The sequence below is a fragment of the Amyelois transitella genome, chromosome 11 (genome assembly GCF_032362555.1).
Source record: "Amyelois transitella isolate CPQ chromosome 11, ilAmyTran1.1, whole genome shotgun sequence".
Lineage (NCBI taxonomy): Eukaryota > Metazoa > Arthropoda > Insecta > Lepidoptera > Pyralidae > Amyelois > Amyelois transitella.
This window is the reverse complement of record NC_083514.1, coordinates 11,103,855-11,118,785: the sequence shown is the minus strand read 5'-3', so window position 1 is coordinate 11,118,785 and position 14,931 is coordinate 11,103,855. Positions and strand designations below refer to the sequence as shown.

Here is a 14,931-nt window from a genome sequence, read left to right as displayed (position 1 = left end):
CACTCAAATTATAGACGGAAAATTATTTTACAGACATACGAGTACATAATGTCACCCCTCTTTCCCGGAAGTGAAGGTAGAGGTACCACATCCTTCCTCACAATTATAATAAGTGAAAGCGGAGAGTGCAGTGAGTATGTAAGTTTATTTCTTGTAAATAAAACATACATATATAAGATACATGTGTATGAAGCGAAGGAAGTATACAAAGATCGTGGCAAGTGGAAAGAGGTAGTCTCTGCCTACCCCTCCGGGAAAGAGGCGCGATTTTATGTATGTATATATATAAGATACATGTAGTACTTGACACACCTGATGATAGGAGAGAATGAGCAGTAGCTCTTATTTTGAACCTTTTTGTCACAATAAACAATGACCATGGTGTTCATTATTGAAAAGAAAACCATGAAGGTTTCACACACAATTTTTTCGATTCATTCACATGTATTATTCGTTTTCAACTGCCAAACAAATCTAACAAAGCTAAATCAACAACATAAATATCCGAGGCTAGTTTTTGGTCTAGACTCCGCAGGTAAAACGACAGTCCCTCTGCGTAAAAATCACTAATCTCGTCAAATTATCCAGGTAATATGGTGATGATGATGAAAAAGGAGATTATTTGTCAGCACAACACGATCATAGCAAAAATGTCAATGCTGTACTTACTTTACAATTCAATTCTACGTATATGTTTTAGTCGGAATTTAATCTCTAATTGAAATTTAAAGATGTCGAAAGAAGCCTTTGGATTTAAAAACGACCTCTTCTGGACGCGGCTTCTGACTTTCATGACAAGGAAACCCACCCTAATTTTGATGATGGTCAGTCAACATATCTACATTCAGTCGCCTTAATGGGAAGATTTCCTCATGATTTTTCCACCACATTACCTTCATTGGGACACGACCATAGGCTGAAAAATAAAGATCCTCGCGAAGATTGCGGCAGCAGCCAGCGATTGCGATGGCAAACAGAGATACGGCAAATGGAATGAAAGGATGTAGGTCGCGCCCAGGGCGCCGTCTTGGGACCCTATTCTGGAGGCTGAGACGCTAACTAGTGCTGATGTTATCTTAGTACTGGATTAAGTAGTACATACATAGCATCACGTATATATCCCTTACGCGGTTGACAGAGCCAACAGTCTTGAAAAGACTGAAAGGCCACGTTCAGCTGTTTGGCTTTTTGATAGAATTGAGATTCAAATAGTGATAGGTTGCTAGCCCATAGCCTAAAGGAAGAATCCCAAGTTTACCTATAAACCAATCCCATAGTCGCCTTTTACAACATCCGTGGGGATGAGATGGAGTAGTCCTATTCTTTTTTCTATTGGTGCCGGGAACCACACGGCACAGTAAGTTCTTATGAATGATCCTATCATGATGTGTAAGTTATTGCCCTGTAACGTACAGACTGTACGTTACAGGGCAATAACTGTCTACGAAGTTATCTTTGAATGTCAAAATCGTGAAAATGCAAATTTTAGACATCTGAATGTGTTGCTGATCATGATCTAAACTGGGTTAGGCTCTCTTGTTATGAAACTTGGACAACGCAAAGCCGAAACTATTTCTTGCAAGATGCTGAAATTTGACATGTTTATTGAAATTCTCATGGGAACAACGCTTTGGTCGAAGTCGCGGCTAGATGTTAAAAGGGTAACTTTATGTCTAAAAATTCTGAACAAATTTTATGCCACATTTGCATTCTTGTAACTATGGAATGGATATTTGTTAAACAATAAATTAAAAACACTTTTGTTTTAAAAGCATGCGTTACAATCCACAACCGCTAAAAATCATAGCACTTCTCTTTTCTGTCAGGGTTTAAAAACGTGATAGAATACCGCCACGGCGCGGCGGCCGCAAAGAGCTATGCAACGGTAATTTCTGACTGCAAACAGTCGGTCCTGTGACCGGTGTTTACGTTTGCTGAGCGTGGCAGTATGTCGCTGTACTTGTAGAGTTTGGAACATGTGTTTTATTGCACATTGGTTCGTGGTGATTTATCAATTTTGATGAATGTGTAAGCCAAAGCAAATGCAGCGATCATGGCACGAGGAAAGATGTAGGTGAAAGAGGTGTGATTATAGATGCCTATAATCACACCTCTTTCGTTTTGTTACATGCGTAACAAAACGAAAAATTCTTGGAAAGAGGGTACTTATGGACAAGTTAATCGGGAAAATCAGTAATATGGACGTCGATGAAGTAGATACATACATTTTGACACGGGATTCGCTCCCGTAAAATAATCCAAAAATATAGCTTAAGTTTGTACTCGATTATATTTGAAAGGAATATGATTGTTGCAACTCTAACCACAAACCCGTTTTAAACCGATATTTCTGCTTAATCGAAAGTCGAAACTTAACATTTTTTATTCTCAATTAAAATAAATGTAAATCAACGAAATCACAAACAGCCAATGATGATTGTCTCTCCCCAAACTCGAGTGGGCCGAGACAAGTGACTTTCATTAGAAAACAGCGAAACAAAACGAGTGCACGCTACACTTCCCCCTCCACTTGATCCCCCCACTAAAAGCCATTACCGCGCCTTTGACATGCCGCCTCTTTGATCGCTTCCACTGCCCACTTAAAACTATTGCCTATGCCGCGGGCTGGTGAAACGGAATGAGATAATTTTTAGGTATTTTTTAGGGATCCGAATATCTGTTTAACTTTCACACCGCTTTCATAATGCCTTTAAGTGGCAAAATTAATGTATACATGAGATTTCTAAATCATACGAAATGCCAACTATTTATTTATGTAGGTACATCAAGGAAAAAGTAAAAGTAGAACTTAAACTTAAGAGAGTTAAGTATAAGAGCACTACTTATTTCTAAATTTCTTTCAGTAGGGCCCACGACGACTATCTTAATTGTCTATCAATTTGTCCTCATGCCCAGAAAACCAGTAATGGAGGCGCGCTACAGGGTATACGTAAAGATGAGAAAGACATGAATAGACATCTTTGCTCTTGCCATGATCTCTACATACTTCTTTTGCATCATTCACATGTATAACTCTCTTCGTGCAACCTCTGGAATTTCGGGAACTCTTGAAATGAATTTTCGCCAGAACGTCCCTAATTCGATTAAGGACCTCTCGTCTAGGCCTTCTCACTCCAACCTTTCTATTCACACTCTTCTTGTACATTTGCTATAAGTGAGAGATATGAAAGAAGAAAGATAAAATTGTTCGTGAAACAGAAAACATTTTTCCCTCGAATCCCACATTGCTCCTTCACACAATCCCGCGATCCCGCGATACTCCGCGATAATTAGCCAGCTTTGAGCCTTGGAAATTAGCTAGACTTCTCTTTGACGACTGACGACTGCGTGTCATATTCTCAGACATAGATTTAGCTAGATCCCAACCCATGAGTGTAAAGCTTGTCAATAAGCCGCGTAGTACAAGGACCTCTTTTCGAAACTGTTTCATTTGGTATAGCACCCGGCAAATACATACTTATACACTTCCGGGATGCGCAGTAGCAACTTTAAATATAAAAAAAATCAATTGCCCAGCGTCCATAGAGTAGAACTTGTTCAACTTTGTACCGGGCACTATATTACATTGATGATTTTATCAAGAAATAATAAAAAAAATTGCTATAATTGCGCTGTTAACATCAAAGTCTATACTTAAGTTACTTAACTGCACACGCCTGGTTTTTACATGTGTGGCGTTGCGTTATCTAGCTAAATCTATGTCTGTGATCGCTTGATTTTGCTTTACATAACGCTATGGCATGTAAACTACTATTCATGACTGAATTAGTACAAAGAAACACACATTTTTTAACTTTTGCACGTTAGGAAATGAATTAGACCTCTGTCTAAAATACACACGATTAGTCTCGGCGTAGACTGAAGGAGGCTTATGCCCAGCATTTGGTCATGGAGGGCTGTCAATGATCCTGATGGTCAAATCTAGCACATCAAAAAAAAAGTATATATGAGATTCTGTCGTGTGAATTCTAAAAGAGCATTAGTTAACATTCATATCTTTTGATTCGACACTATATTCGATCTAAGTAACAATATATATATGTACAACACAGAAACACGTGTTTGACATGAAAAGCAGTGAAGTCAAGCATTGAAAGCAAACACGACAGTCGGCCGGCTCAAACAGAAGTCAGGGAGGCATCGCAACTCACTGACACGGGCACGGCCCGGGTCCAAACGCATGGATATACTATCGGGTAGATCACGAATCATAAGAATCAAACTTTATGTCGATCCTAGTATAAATATACGGTCACGTCTATATCCCTCGCGGGGTAGACAGAGCCAACAGTCTTGAAAAGACTGAATGGCCCCGTTCAGCTATTTGGCTTAATGATAGAATTGAGATTCAAATAGTGACAGGTTGCTAATCCATCGCCTAAAAAGTAATCCCATGTTTGTAAGCCTATCCCTTAGTCGTCTTTTACGACATCCATAGGAAAGAGATGGGGTGGTCCTATACTTTTTTGTATTGGTTATTTATTTGGATGACCAATAACCGTTTTTACATTATTGTATTATAATATGAAACCAATGGTCAATAACAGGTCCTGATTGTTGCAAAACACTAATTAGTTGACTAATTAGCAATGTAACCTTTTTACACGTAAAAAAGCTCACATCATATAAGTCCCAATTATTATATTAGTTTCAGTATCTAGTAGTCAAAGAGTAGCATAGGTTCTATAATAATACGCATACGAGTATAAATATAACGCATGATCTGCCAGGATCATGATGCTATGGAAACTATGTTAGTTTCCCTTACCTAAGTTATGTTGACGTCATAAAGTGATGTATTTTATTTAATTTTGTAAATAATTGTTAAAAAAATTAAAAAATGATATGTCAGAAAAACGGTTGCTTGTGCTTTTTGCCAGTTTTGTATCGATATTTCGACATCTATTCAGATTTCAGTCTGTGGCCATTCCAATCGCTTTCCAAGCGAGCAATCGCATCGGCGAGGTAACGACACAGTTCGGCGGGTGACATCTAACATGTACTGTTTTACAACTGAATAAAAATCATACGCTTTCATTTACCGACTTGAGAAAAAGTGGATATTTTCGCGATAATATATAAATTCCAATTAATATTATAAAGTTTAGTTTAGAGAGAGTTTAGCGCCATCTAATAAAAAAGCGAAGAAATTAGCAGTACCTACAAAAATAATCGAATTGAACGTTACTTATAAAATCAACGAATTTAGCGCTACCAATAATAGAATACAAAAAGAAACGAATTTAACGCCACCTACAAAATAATACATGTTTTTAACCAATCCCGCGGGTATATACCCTAGTTAGCTAGTTTAGCTATAAATTTTCCAAAAATGTGTTTGTTTTTTTTTTGTTTGTTTGAACGCGCTAATCTCAGGAACTACTGGTTCGAATTAAAAAAATTAGAAGAGAAGAGAATGAGGAAGGCTTTAGGCTATATAACATCACGCTGCAACTATAAGGAGCGAAGAAATAATGGAAAACGTGAAAAAAACGGGGTAAATTATTCATCCTTGAGGGCTTCAATGATGCCCAAAATGCCCACGCGGTCACACAAGTCACAGCTAGTATTTATATATACGGATACACAGGTAAAAATTATTTGCCGTGTGATTCCCACCATAAGATAGGCTTATAAACTTGGGATTCCTCTTGTAGGCGATGGGCTAGCAACATGTCACTATTTGAATCTCAATTAGGTATATCATTAAGCCAAACTGACTGAACGTGGCCTATCAGTCTTTTCGAGACTCTGTCTACCTTTTTTATCATGATCTACTAAGGTTCGGATCCAGGCCTTTTTGACATAAAGGATATCTTCACATTACCACTACGCCTTCAGATTGAACTCAATGCAAACAGAAGCCCCAAAATGCGGGTAATAAATAAAAGCCTTTGAAATATCTGCTCAAAGCGTCTTCAAGATCGATTCTTTATGGTTTCCCTGACGTTTCACTTCAGACGCACATGCACCCCTAGCATTACCTTCCCTCAGATCTATTTTCTCTTTCACACCCCCTCTAATCCTATAAACCTATCCCTTTTAGTGCAAACGTCATTGCGTGGCGCATTGTCTGGCACGGCTTTCTTTTTCTATTTCAGACTTTGTAGCTTCAGTTTTAAGTGTTATTTTCAATTGCGGTTTGGTAGTGAAAAGGAAATTGGCATTTACATCGACAGTAGAAAAGCCAGTTTTCCCGCAGCAAAATTTGAAAATGGAATTCGGACGAATATCAAAACCAAGTTAAGAACTGCCGTTAGGTTTCAACAGAGTAGCCTTTATTAGCAGAGCCTAAAATCTAAAATTGTTTAAATTTTGCTTCAGCGTGTGGTAAATATAATTCGCTTTGTACATACGAAACACGCCGGCCGCATTCGTTGACATGTACCGGCACGCGAACGTTTTTGTTCCATTTTCAGTTTTTAAACGTAAATAGTTTTTGTTTTTAATGTCACATCACAGTGATCGTCGAATTGTCTTTGGTGTGTGAAACTAGCAGAATCTATAGAGTACAGTGAAGTGTTTCTTAATGGTTGTGAGTTAAGATATTCTAAGATTTCTGTGGCTTGTTTGTATACGATTATATTAGATTCGTAAAGTTAGTTTAGGTTTAGTGTGATAAAGTTAGTTTCTAGGAATTATCAAATAGTTTTTCGTGTGACACAATATATCATTTATTCAGGGTCCAGATCAAGGTTCTACAAATTATCAAGACAAAACATATTGGTAAGTCAATTATATTAAACTAAAGACAAACTAGAATTTTATACAATTAAAAAAAGATAAACCTACATTTATTCAAAATAAAGACAAGATGCATGTTTAAAAAATACATCTATCATTTAATTTTTTTTTCTGGTAAGGCAATTTTGGCGGTCTGAAAAAGTAGTATGCACCGGAAGTGCGTGGTTCATCGACCCCGTTGCCATGGCGACCGTAGCGCCACCATGTGCGAAGCCTCCCCGCCGGCCGATTGCAACAATTTGTTTGGGTCGCTCGGGACTGGGCTCAAATGGGTTTATGAGAAATGCTCACTTTATTAATGTTTTAGATATCTAGAGCGTCGTGCCGGCGTTTTGTTTGCGTAAGCGTCAGTGAGGTTGCTTTAAGAAGCCGAATTTTTCGCTTTCACTCTCAATTTCGTAATCACGATTATTTACACAGATCATTTTATAGTCATTAATGATTAACTCTTTATCCCTTATACCCCATACAGAGCAAACAGTGTTGAAAAGACTGAAAGGCGTCATTTCCACGCCACGCCATTTCATAGTGACAGCTAAACGCCAAACGCCTTAGAAGGAATCCTAACTTAACTTAAACAATTTTTATACAATACTAGAGGCCGCCCGCGACTTCGTCCGCATGGAAACTCTATCAATCCCGCGGGAACTCTGGGATAAAAAGTAGTCTGTGTGTTATTCTGGGTCTTCAGCTACCTACATACCAAATTTCATGGTAATCGGTTCAGTAGTTTTTGCGTGAAAGAGTAACAAACATCCATACAAACTTTCGCCTTTATAATAGTAGTAGGATAGAGACGCAACCAGAATAATTAACTTAAACTTGCTGCTTATAAGGTTCATTTTGTAACTATACACAAGTACGAAACATAAAAAATAATCTTGCAATAAAATTGTATCGTAATTTTTTGTTATCAGAACGGTAAGTCGATGGGCATTACATAGTTATAAATCTACGAGCAGCGCCCCCTAGCGGCCATTACCAGTTTTATTGCTACGTAATTGTTAACCCTTAACCCTGAGTGTGCAGACAAACTTTCAAGGGTTAAACATTGTTAGGAATGAGATTTTAAAATGATTGATTTATGTCTTGTTTAACCAAATGCATGTTTTCACTTACTGATTATGGCTAGTGAGAATTGTGATTTTATTTATGCTTGTTTTCGTAATCAATAAAATTATTTTGTCGTAATACAAAGTAACTCGAAGACTCATAAATCATGAGTCTTCGAGTTACGAACGATTCGGATACAATAGTTTCATCGCGACACAAGAAGCTTCTTAGCAATATATGTATAGTTTTAGCTTAGGATCTGCAGCACGATACGAGGTAGCAATAATGAGAATGCTACGGATACTACATCTTAAGGCCGGTACACACTAGACGTCGTAGCAGCGTTGTCGTTGTGTCAACGTAGCGCTAATGTGTATCATACGGCCTCTGTGGCGCAGCGGTAGTAAGCTTGTCTGTTACACCGGAGGTCCCTTGTTTGAATCCCGGCCAGGGCATGATGAGAAAAGAACTTTTTCTGACTGGCCTGGGTCTTGGATGTTTATCTAATATAACTATTTATTATAAAATATAGTATTGTTGACTTAGTATCTCGTAACACAAGTCTCGAACTTACTTCGAGGCTCTATCTGTGTAATTTGTCTCGTATATATAAAAAACAGGTAAAAAACACAAGACGCCTAGTGTGAGAGGGCCGTTAGTAATGCAAAACGTAGCAGGCGAGCCTGCGTTACGAGCAACAATACTACGACTGATTGAGAAATAAGAAATAAAAAAATAAGGAGGAATGAAGTGCCTAATGCGATAACAATTGATAGGACGAAATTGAGGAATCTTCTATCTTTATGTTATTAGCGCTCTGTCTTCAAAAAAGGGAAGAATGAGGCAGCGGGGTGTACCACAGAGTCGAACTTTGAACAACCAACTAATGATATAATCGCACGTACTCAAATATATCACTCTCTCTCTCACTAGGTATAAGTATCTTTCACGGGGTTGACAGTGCCAATACTGGAAGGCCACAGTAAGCTGGAAATAAAGAAAAAACGAGTCGGTTCTACGTAATTGTATTAAAAATTGACGATTTAAAACAAAATTTACGACTCCAATCCACCCTAGTTTTATGTTTTAAGTACAGTGGGGCGCGATAATAGCTGATAGTTTTATTGGCATCGTAACTAGTGTGTGAACAGTTCATTATGTTTACGACTGTACTGGTTAGCGGTAAATGCGGGCTGTAAAGTTAATCGTAAATGTGATTCAGTTAACACTTCGCAAATAAGTAGTTAGTAGTGCATATATCAACGTGTAAAATATTGATAATTGATAGTGTACATGTCTCTTTCACGAATATTCCCTCTCTTTCTATCTCTGAGATTTTTACAAATATATAGAGCAAGAAAGATATACAATGTGATGAAGTGTCTAGTAAGATAGCCATTATTTGATCGATTTTAGGCGACTAAAGGAATAAGCAAGAATAGAATAGCATCTTTAAGTTCAAGAAATGCAAAGTTTTATGCTGGTCGGTTAGTGAAGAAAAAACATAGTATATGCCAGCAGCTTCTCTTCCTGAGCAAATTGTAAAAGCCAATCAAGGAAAAGCCTTAAAAGCTTGGGATTATTCTTTCAGGTGATGTGCTAGCAACCTGTCACTATCTGAATCTAAATTCTTGGCCTTACAGTATTTTCGATACTGTTATTAGTTAACCAATTAGTTAACTATTGTGTTAACTCAAAATAATTCCCAGAATATAGATTCGTCTAGTTAGGGAATTATTAAATCCATGTACTTCATATTTCAACTCTAATACATAAATAAACTTCAATAAATCCTTCCGGATCTTCCGTGATGCCTGCTACCAATCAAGATACAGGTTTATTCTTGGTTTGATGGTGGATGGCTGAGCGTTGGACCCGCTTAGGAAATGTATTAACACCCTTTATATGAACAACTAGCTGTGCCCGCGATCTCGTCCGCGTGGAATAGTTATTTTGGACATCATTGAATCCCTCAAGGATGAATAATTTTCCCCGGTTTTTCACATTTTCCATTATTTCTTTGCTTCTTATAGTTGCAGCGTGATGTTATATAACCTAAAGCCTTCCTCGATAAATGGTCTACTCAGCGCAAAAAGAATTTTTCAATTCTAACCAGTAATTCCTGAGATAAGCGCGTTCAAACAAACAAACATACGCTCCAGCTTTATAATATTAGTATAGATTTATGTACATAACATGTTGTTGAAATGAGTCAATAAAAAACTTTTTTTTTTGCTGCCTCGACAGGTAGGCAGAGACTAAACATTTTAATGTTCCATGATACTGACGTACATACGGTATTTTTAATCTAACAATTTACTATTACCCTCCCACATATGATCCCACAAGCTTTTTTTCGTTCAGTACTTTGGGATAAAGTTTGAATATGTTTGCATTTGATTTCACTGTCATAAATACGATTTATGATTTGGATGTAAATTTTTTTTGCAAGCTCATTCCGTTGTTTAAAAAACATATATTAAATATTTTGTGATTAATAACCAATTTTGCATCAAATTCAGCGATCTTATAAATTTTAAGGGTTATACTATCTTAGGCTGTTATACTGTTAAATTACACTTGCTATATCTGTTCTCTTCAGAGAAAAACGTTCACAAATATCACTAGATAAGAACCAATATGTCATTCTGTCGATCAGAAAACTAGGTTAAAAATTGTAAAATGCTCTTGTCATTCGCACACACGTTTTCATTTTGAAAGGTGTCAAGTTTGACGTATGAAATTTTGTTTTTTTTTTTTTTTTTTTTTTTTTTTAATTGTGCGTGTACGATTGAAAGGCATAGGAATTTTGCCGGGTAAAATCCTGAATTAATTATTAAAGTTGCAATTTTAACTTTCATTGTCTTAAGGATCAGATTGCTATGCCCATTGTTGTACAATAATAAAGATTTAAAAGTAGGTGCGAATCTCACGCATTAGTTACGGGTCGGACAATAAATTGAAATAAAGTTCATTCTCTTTACATTCTGTATCAATCGAGGCTGTAATAAACTACCCTTCACGCGTGTGAAGCTGAAGGCGAACTCGTAGAAAACAATAATAGTGAATAACAAGATACCACATCGGCCCAACTTGGCGCCAGATACGCTTGAAAGATCGCTGTAGTAATGTAGTTAGTATAGTTGTAGTCGTAAAACGAAATACACTTTGTATGTAAATAGGGTTTGGAAATACGCGTCTTCAGATGATTCAGTATTATGCAATATAATGTATTGAGATTATTACATTAAATGTATTGTTGGAAAGATATGGGTATTGCTCACGATAATCTCGAGGACTACTTTCTGGACGAATTATAGTATTTTTTTTGTAGTGTTGCTATTAATCCCAGGAAACATAAATGATATCATGATGATATATAAAAACCTCATGTAGAATCATGAAAGATTCAACCACATATACGAAGTCGTTACGGATATTTCAAAATTGATGAAAAGCTTGATGATAATATTGAGATTCAAATAGTGACAGGTTGCGAGCTCATCGGCTAAAAGAAGAATCCCAAGTTATATGCCTTAGTCGCCTTTTACCACATCCATGGGAAGGAAAAGTTCTTTTCTTTTTACATTGGTGCTGGAAACCAAACGGCATGATAGTTTCCGTGGGATTTTCGAAATATTTTTGTTCTTTAATAAATCCTAAACTTGAAACAAAACCAGAAAATTATATTAAAAACAATACAATTCATAGTAACTAGAGTTATCACGGCGGGAGTGTAGCTGTGACGTGGGCTACGGACGGACACCTCGCTCCGTGGAGATTCCCGGGGGATCGATCCTTCCCCCCACCTGTATCTTAGACACTTGCATGCTGTTACTCATTAAGTATCGTGTCGCAATATTGTATTATTATTAATCTCCGTAGCGCAGTAGTTAAAATGTCGATCTACCACATTGGAAGTGGGTTCAATTTCCTAAGTTTATAATTCTTAAAACTTAAAACTGAATGTTGAAGAGTAGATAAGGGTAATACGAGTATAATTTGATATGCTAGATTTGCTGAACAGTTTTAAGTAATTTATTTGACGTCAACCAATGTTGTGAAACCAAAAGATTTGACAATTATTATGAAGTATTCAATAATAATGAATAAAAAAATTGAATTTGAATTTGAGTCAGATGGTAGAGAAACTTGACCTTCCTATGACGGACTTATCCCATGAAGGGATCTCTTCCAGTCAACTGGCAAACAATAAATTTGTTTTGAACGAACGTGGTCAAAATTCTTTGCCGTTAAATGTAGCCTATATTTCTGACTTCCAATAATTAGATGTATTCATACAAACATTTAATTAAAATCGGTCTAGCCGTGAAAGCGTGACAGAGTCATAGACAGAATGTGTTGCACACACACTTATAATGATTAGTAGATATATTTTTATTACAGATTTGATTTTATATCACACTGTACCTAATATGATACGAAATAATGTGAAATTCCGGTTCAGAGCGCGATTAGACGCTCGGACACCTCGCTTGCCGTAGGGATTCCCAAGGGATCGATCTCCCCTCCCCTTCCCTCCACCCCTCTAAACATTCACCCTTTCACTTATTATAATTCCGTTTAAAACCTCGGTCTTTTACGGTTCGAGTACAACTTTTAAGTCAACGCCGTAAAATATTTTAAGATTGTAAATTTATTACTCATTTAAGTACTTTTTATTGGGACTAGGATCGCAAATTTAAAGAAATAACAGAGATTTCTGTATGTATTCTATCTATTTTTGTATTCAAAGTCATCATAATTGGTCCAGTATGATAACATACATACATATTATCACGTCTATATCCCTTGCGAAGTAGATAGAGCTAACAGTCTTGAATAGACTGAAAAGCCACGTCTAGCTATGATTCGCTTATAAATGCTTTTTGGGAGACCTAATGCTTAGCCAGTAAGAATATGATGTAATAAACTATTGAAGAGAAAAACTGTGAACATATTTTTGAAGGATGTAAAACTGTATGCTTGCAAGGAAGTGCCTTGTTCGGTTCGAACGTAAATGTCTTTTTTTGCAATTTATTGCGGTAATTTGATACGCTCGCGGGTCACTTTAACCCGATACCCGCATCGGCAGGGTTGCGACTTTTTGGTTCATGGAAATTTGAATACGTATATTTTTATATACATGTACCAGAAGGTACCTTAATACATACATACATACACATAGATAATCACGTCTATATCGGTCTTGGAAAAGACTGAAAGGCCACATTTTGCTGCATGGCTTTATGACGGAATTGAGATTCAAATAGTGACAGGTTGTTAGCCGATCGCCTACAAGAGGAATCTCAAGTTTATAAGCCTATCCCTTAGTCGCCCTTTAGGTAATTAAGCATAACTCAGGTACCAAAATTATGTGTGTATAATTTGCATAAGAGCTACCAAAGAATTGTGGTCATGGTCTGCATTGTCTAACGAACCAAACCGACAAAACCCATTGTCAATTAACTAGATAGCTAATGGTATTATCTTTTTACATATGAGATGGTGAGATGGAAGACAAATGCCAAATCTAATATTGAAATAAAAAATAAAACAAACACATAACATCTTTATCCTCTACGGTGTAAACAGAGCCAATGTAAAGACTCAAGATTACTTTAAGCTAGATTCGTAACATAGTAATTCAGAGGATTCAGGCAGGTTGTTAGCTAAACAAATGAGAACAATATAGACCGATGTTGATAGCCCTTCGCCTAAAATATGAATCTCAAATTATTAATCTTCTTTGATTCTTTCAATATTTTATTCTCAACCCTTAACCCCACTAATGGTCAGTTAGCCACTTCACACCTCCTAGTGGTGTCGGTTACCAGTTCCAGCGAACGCTCGCCCCCCGACGTCACACCGCGGATTAAGGTGAATGCTCATCGAAATACTTAAAAGAAACCTTGCAAAATGACCAGCTGCTAAGTCAAATTATTTATCGTCTGAACGATGGTTCTTTAAAAAGATAAATTACATGGATGCTCAATGGTCACGTTTAGCTATTTGACTTAATGATAGAATTGAGATTCAAATAGTGAAGGGTTGCTAGCCCCTCGCCTAAAAAAATCCCAAGTTTGTAAGCCTATCCCTTAGTCACCTTTTACGACACCCATGGGAAGGAGATGGAGTGGCTCTATTTTTTTTGTATTGGTGCCGGGAACTACACTATGGTGAAACTTAATGCCAACAGTATTTTCAAGACTGTTGACTCTGTTTACCCCGCAAGGGACATAGACGTGACCATATGTATGTATGTATGTATGTACTACACCATAGGATAAAATGAGATCAGTTTAACGATTGAGAAAAAAGAAATACTCTTGATGTCACGAATAGTGCTGAAAAATAAATATCTTCTGTGCATTTTCTACCACATTTTCTAAAAATACCAATTTAGCTGAATTTACGGGCTGAAATTTAAGTGTTCTGGGGTTTTGTGAAGCTCGCGTGCATTCAACGGCGCCTAATTTATAGCACCCTCCGATTTTAGATAGCGCATAAGGTACTATGAAGACATTGGCACTATCTTTACACTGTGAAGACGACTTTGTTACCTCAGTTTGAATAGTGTTACTGAAACAGTCAGTTTGTTAAAGAACTGAATTCAAGATATATCTTCATTAGTCTTCTTGGAAATAGATAAATTGTTAATTAATTATATCTGTTATTTCATGACGCTTTTTTCTTGTTAAATGTTAATAAATATCATGTTAATATATCTTAATAAATATATTTTTCAAGAAAATAAACGTATTAAAATTTATTATCATTGTTTCAGTATCTAAACAAATTATACTACCTTCATAGACTATGCTAACCGATGGTCTTACGTTTAGGTAAAACATCGTGACAAAATCTGTATAATATCGTTTTAAAAATGTGCATGAAATAGAAAATTCTACGACAAATACGCCTGCAATTGATGTCATTACGAATTGGAAACTTTTCAGTGCAAATTCCGAAATGCAAATGCAGACTTTAAAATATTCATTTGTCGTGAAAATGTAACAAATTCTATGAAAATAATATTAGCATTGTCGGCACTCGGCGGCCATCATTTTAGAAATAAAAATATGAGTCGCTAACCGGACATCCGGTCGCATA

General features: G+C 36.7%; 1 long non-coding RNA gene across 1 annotated transcript in view; it reads left to right on the top strand.

The window, feature by feature from the left end:
* The first annotated feature begins 6,415 nt into the window (after window positions 1-6,415).
* Window positions 6,416-14,931, top strand: part of LOC132902252 (uncharacterized) — a 113,899-nt gene continuing 105,383 nt past the window's right edge. The window contains exon 1 of the long non-coding RNA XR_009657067.1: window positions 6,416-6,747. This is a non-coding gene — a long non-coding RNA (uncharacterized LOC132902252). The remainder of the gene's footprint in view (window positions 6,748-14,931) is intronic.